Raw genomic sequence first — 6710 nt, forward strand, 5'->3', positions numbered from 1 at the left:
ATCAGTAATTACAATAAATGTAAAAGTATTAAACTAGCCCAAGGGGGGAACATTGAATATTAAAACAAATGCCAATCATGCTATTTATAGGAGACACATCTAAAACAAGGACATAAAGTTACCCTGCAGCTGTGAATAACAATATAGGTGAATGTGAATAAAAGGTTGAATGCAAAAAGCTGGTCTTGGAAGACATGATACTCCTAAAGTTCAAAAACAGGTGAAACTTGTTTAGACATACAGTTGGCCATCTGCATATGTGGGTTCCACATCTATGGACTCAACCAACCGCAGGTTGAAAATATTGAGGGGAGGCCAGGTGTGGTGGCTCACGCCTGTAATCCAAGCACTTTGGAGGCCAAGGCAGGCGTATCACCTGAGGCCGGGAGTTCACAACCAGCCTAACCAACATGGTGAAACCCCGTCTTTAAAAAAAAATAAAAAAATTTAAAAGAAAATATTGAGGGGAAAATTGTCTCTGGACTAAGCCTGTAGAGACATTTTTCCCTAAACAATACAACAAGTATTAGTGTTTACATTGTATTAGGTATTATAAGTAATCTAGAGATGACTTAGAAGTATATGAGAAGGCATGTACAGGTTATGTGCAAATGCTGTATATTAGGATTTTGGTATCTGTGGGAGGTTCTGGAACCAAATCCCCCATGGATACTAAGAGGTGACTGTGTATATGTATGTACAGTCTGTTCTTGTTATCTATAGTACTATAATTTACTATGAACACTGAATTCGAGAGTACTGAACCATTCCCGAGGGAAATACAGGGTGGGGTTCCTATGAGCCTCTGGTCACGTTTTCATCAACCAATCAGTACGTAAACTTGTTACATGTTTTTGTGTTTGAAGACAACTTAGTATATATATGGTTGACCCATGAACATTGAACTTAGGCAACCTAACATTCCTGAATGAAGCTTACCTCAGTTTCTCCAGGAGGCACCTCACAGTCTTCTTGCAGTTAGGAACACTTGGTGCTGTGCTTGGGGGCCACTTTAAGCAGCAAAATCCATAAAAATGCAAAAGACGCCCTAAATAGACTGAAAAGATACTTGTTTATGAGAGCTGAAACAAGAAGGCCTTGTTCCACCTCAGCTGGGAACATGGAGAGCAGGGAATTCAAAGTTTTCTACATGCTCCATGTCCGCAAGTGACTGCAAAAGCCCAGCAAGTACTGATACTGGAGTTAGGAATAAATTTTAGCCAGAGGTAAATTCACAAATACGAAATCTGCAAAGAAATGAGAATTGACTCTGTGTGTGTGTGTGTGTGTGTGTGTGTGTAAACCAAAAAGCAAAAGTAAGTAAAAATTCTCAGTAATGTTTACTTTGGTGGTGAGAAGAGGCAGGCAAGTAAAATAAATATTGTTATTGGCAATGATCTAGTTTGAGGTTGGGCAGTGGCTTCATCATGGGTATTGATTATATTATAAATAGCCCAACCTGAACTAATGACCATAGTGTGGTGTTATCATTACTTAGCTTTGTTCTAGACCTAATAGCTATTGCATTTAAACAAGAGAAAATAGATACAGATACTGAAAATAAAGTGGGGCTGGGCATGGTGGTGGCTCACACTTTGGGAGGCCAAGATGGGTGAATCACTTGAGGCCAGGAGTTCAGGACCAGCCTAGCCAACATTGTGAAACCCCATCTCTACTGGAAAAAATCAAAAATGCAAAAATTAGCCAGCATGGTGGCACGCACCTGTAGTCCCAGCTACTTGGGAGCCTGAGGCTGGAGAATTGCTTAAACCCAGATGTGGAGGATGCAGTGGGCCAAGATCGCACTACTGCACTTCAGCCTGCGCGACAGAGCAAGACCCTGTCTCAAGAAAAAAGAAAGTGCAAAGGAGGAGGTTTTTTGTTTTAAATTAGTACTACCGCATTAATTTGTTTGAAGAAAACTTTAAAATGCTCATGAGAAACGAGATGTAATCACTTGAAGGTATATCATGTTGTGAATAAGAAGATTCATTTTAAAGGGTCAGTTTTCCCAGTTAAACTACATATTTGTCATCATTACAATAAAATACAAAGAGCTATTTTGGAACTGGGCAAGCTGTTTCTAAATATGTAGGGAAAAATAAAAATGTCTCCAAAAAGTCCCTGCAGAGAGAAACTAGCCCTTCCAGATAGTAAAATATATTATGTAACTATGTAATTAAAGCAATATGGTTCATAAAAGAACATAAAACCAAACAGTTCAGTAGATTGAAAATGCAAGTGTTGATGAGGATATAGAGAAAAGGGAACCCTTATACACTTGGTGTGAATGTAAGTTAGTACAGACATTGTAGAAAACAGTATAGAGTTTCCTCAATAACAATAGAACTATCATGATCCAGCAGTCCCACTTCTGGGCATGTGTCCAAAGGAAATGAAATCATTATGTTGAAGAGATACTTCCACATTCACTGCAGCATCATTCACAATAGCCAATTCATCAACCTCAGTGTCCATCAACAGAAGAAGTACTTGTTAACGTTATTTATAATTTTCTGGAAACATAATATTTCATTAAAAATTAGAGAATCGACCTTTACCTTGGGAAGATGTACATACTAACTTACCATGTGTCCAGAAAATTAGGCCTCCACATGGGTTTTCATTTGTATGTGAAATGGCTCAGAAATGAACAAGAACTGAAAGTTACCCAACTCATCTTTGTTTCCAGAGTGCCCCGTGCTCCATCACGGGGCTACCCCCATGCCTCAACCCCTTCACAGCTCTTCTGCCTCCTCCACTCCCTGTTCAACCTCCTGAGTAACACTTCAGGGTCCAAGTGCAAAATCCATGCCTGCCTTCTTTCCTTAGAGGCTGCTCAGAGCCTGGAGTCTTTGACCCTCTTCTGAGAAGTGGAGGACAGAAGAACTGAGACTCTGACCACCTCTCAAGAAGCTTAACTTGTTCAAGCCAAAGACAGCCAAAAGCAGGCCCTCTTTCCTGGAACTGAGATTGTAGACTGCTACAGGAGCCTAGAGAAGGCATGGAGGAAGAATTTCACTGAGGAAATGGAAGCAAAGCCCTGGAATAGAGCTTACAGGACGGCCAGGAGGCATACCTGGAAGTGAGACTAGGCTGAACAAGGCAGAGGTAAGCTGTGGTCCAGACACAGTGAAGAGACTAAGAGAATGGTCTGTGAAGGCACGTTGGTGCCCAGATAGCTGAAGGAGCACCCAGAAGCTTCGGAAGAGAGGGCAGGGGTGCCTTTCAGGGTGATCACACCACTGGCAGTCTGAAAGATGAATTGGAGTCATCCAAATGAGCAGTAAAGGTGTCCTAGAGCGGGATGAGGCCCAGGAAATGGAGAGACAGAAACACTCAAGAGAAACAGTGGCCCAGCCTTCCTGAGATAGGCTCTCCCAACACCTTCCCCACCTGGAGTACACGCTGAGCAGGAAGTGGAAGCAGTGACCATTGAGAGCAGTTGGGAAGTTTTGGCTCAAATGGAATTTCCACAGTATACAGAAAATTAGGACAAGCCCACAACACCTATAACTAAGGTATTATTCCAAAGCCGTTAGGCTTCCTGCCCCCAGCTGCCTGTCCACCCTACCACAGTCATCTCCCTTTTCAAGGCTGTCAACAATTTTACCCAAATCTCTTCCTATCCAGCCCTTCAGAGAGCTTCCCAAGAACTACCTAGCCAATCATTTTCCTGACTAGAACCCTCAAATTATTAATCCATTTTATTCCCAAAATTTTATCACATCTTTCCACTGATCTGAGCCACTTAAATTAATTGATCCTTTCAACCAGTCCTGCATACCATGCCAACCACCCTGCCCTACTAAGCCATGGGCCCACCACCCCACAACTTCTCACTCTCTATTCCCCAGAGAATCTGCTCAGCATCAGTTACCCAGTGGCAATGAACTTTGTTCTGATGGTTGCTTTGACAGAGAACATTAGCTTTATAGGCATAAATGGTATGTTCCTGTACCTTCCCGACGGGCTTCAATTTACACTGAGATCATGAGCATTTTTACCTTAGGGGAATCCTTATCCAGTGGACAACATGACACTAAGCCCATGGATGCATTGATCCCATGGAACCGCAACCTCGGCCATCTTGATCACTTGACTCAGAAGGGAACATGTCAACCCCAAGGGAACATATCGTTCCCAGGAACACTGACTCTCTGTGCATACTGGCTCTGTAAGAACTCTGCCTCTGTGGGCCCTCGACCAGCAAGCAGATTAATCTCAGGTGGCCATGAGTCACTGCAGCATCTCACTGGCCCACTGACCCCAGGTACACTAACAGCATTTGCTCTATAAGCATTATTTATTCATTTAGCTTTCACTGGGCTTCATTATTTGCCAAATATTGTTAGCATTGAATGAATAAATTATGATAACTGGGGGATAGAGGAAAAGGGGAAACAGGCAGTTTTGGAGACTGTGTCTATCTTGAGCTGGTGGGAGGAAGGAGGGTTTGAGGCCCCTTTCCTCTTAGCGAGCTCAGGAGGGATCCCAGGGTCTGTGGTTCCATCTGGATCAGGTGAAGCACACACAGTGAGCCTGTCTCTTTGCTCTCTGCAGAGGGTGGGGACAGGACCCCCTGTTCCTGTTGCCAAGTTGGTCTACTGGAGGACTGCACTGTATTTTCACCACCTTAACAAGAGACAAGGGATATTTGTGACCTTACAATGACCTTGGTGTGTAGGGCCAGACAGGGAGGGCAAATCAGCTCACAAAATCTCAATCTCCTTTTTTGAACAATGATATTTTTATTGTTATGAGTAACATTTATTTTCAAGGATTAGAAAATATAGAAAAAAAGAAGAAAACTGAAATAATTCAAATTTGCCCTCAACGATCATTGTTGTTAACTTGTCCTACCAATCCCTTTTCTCTGCAAATAACTTTTTTTAAAACAATGTTTTGAATTTTGCATTTTGTCTTTTTTTAAGCTAAACATTTTAGAATGATCATTATCCAAGTCATTAAATCTTCAAAAACCTTATATTAAATAGTTTTATGGGTTCCTACGATATGGGTAAACTATGATTTACTTAAGTGATTTTCCAGTGTTGGGCATATGAGTTCTTTCTGATTTTGTGCTAATAGGTATCTTCCATGGTCAACAACTATGTACAAACATGAATGTCTGAGTTTCTGCTTCTTTGGGTCAATCTCTCTCCCTTTCTCTGTGTCATACTTTGTGACGTGGGATGCCCACGTCGTGCTGCTCAACCTCCGGGTTTGAAGGAGACCATCATGAAAATCCACCTTTGGCTCTGCATGCCACCTTTCCACAGGATTCAGACACTGTGGAGGCAGGGCATGGCAAGATGACAGGGGCCAGAGACAATGTTACCCCACTTTTTTGGCCTCCAAAGCCCATACTGTAAACCTCCCCACTCCTCCATTGCCAGAGCCAGAGCCCTCATGAAAATGAACCCAATCAAATCAACTTTTGAAGAGCAAATGAGATTCTAGGGACATGGGAATCTGATCGCTGTTCCCTTTTCCCACCCACAATCTATGGCCCGTCCTGAGCCTGAGGGCTGGTTGAAGGCAAGTAAGGCCTTGACCTCTGCTGGAATCCTGAGAGAGAGAATTATCTTAGGGTTTTGTCCCTCGAGGGCCAGGAGGGTCCTGGGAAGCCAGTACAGAGGGTCTCTAGCAAGGACCAGAAAGCTGTAAAGCTGGGAAGAATGTGGTCCACAGAGATCTGTGAAGGGAAGCACGTGCGGGGATTTTACTGGATTCTTGCTCCGACAAGAAGGATTAAACAGGTAAACTGAGTCTTCCCCTCCCGGAGACAGGACAGTGTAATGAGACAAGGGCTTCAGCAGGGCATTGGCATCTGGCCTTGTTCCAGCCCACCCATCCCAGATAGAGAAACCACTTTCCCTCCCAGCACCCACAGAGCTCCCAACAACTGCCAGACTCAACCCCACCAAACTTCACTCCACTCTCCTTAGAACGTCGAGGAATCAGTTCTAACTGAAAATTTACTTGGTGCAGCCTGAAACTATGACTCCAGGTTCTGAGCATATCTGATGAAGAAACTGGCATTTTCCCCACATACTAGATAGTCAGCATTTTCAGGGGTGTTCAAAGAAAACCCACATTGTTTAAGACAGGAACCTAATTGCCAGCACTAACTTGCTTCTCGTTGCAAAGTCTAGGAATCCATGCATACTCAGTAATTCAAGTCCTTGCAAGCTGACAAAATTCCGGTTGTCTCCCTTATCACCAGCGATGTCTCCCAGAAGGCAAGCAGTTGCCTGTGACAATGATCTCAGCTGTGAATTAGATGTTTGTCCCACGTTAGTTTGTCTGATCCATCTTCTCTGCCACGCCTGTGAAGGTGTTTTCTGTCTCATTAGGGTCTTCCAGCCCTTTGCTTATGTTTCTGTCCCATGCTGATGGTCATCAGTTTTGTAAGTCTCTGTCCCACAGTGTTGGTCCCAACGATGGTAAAGGCCACCCGTCTCAGGAGCATTGCTCTATGCCAGAGGCTTTCTGAGTCATGGCCACTAGAGGACACCCTTACACCACTTAAAGGCCAAAGGTTGCCCGTGGCATTCCCATAGTTCCTGAGCTGTTTTCTGAGGGCCTGCCCAGAAAAAGCACCTTCCACTTTGGAGATGCCAGGATGATGCAAAAAAAAAAAAAAAAAAGTGACCAGAGTTTTCGGAACTGCCTCTCTTGGCCACCTTTGAGCCCTAGAGTGATGA

The sequence above is a fragment of the Sapajus apella genome, unplaced genomic scaffold, assembly GCF_009761245.1.
Source record: "Sapajus apella isolate SASKATOON/1434 unplaced genomic scaffold, GSC_monkey_1.0 scaffold47, whole genome shotgun sequence".
Lineage (NCBI taxonomy): Eukaryota > Metazoa > Chordata > Mammalia > Primates > Cebidae > Sapajus > Sapajus apella.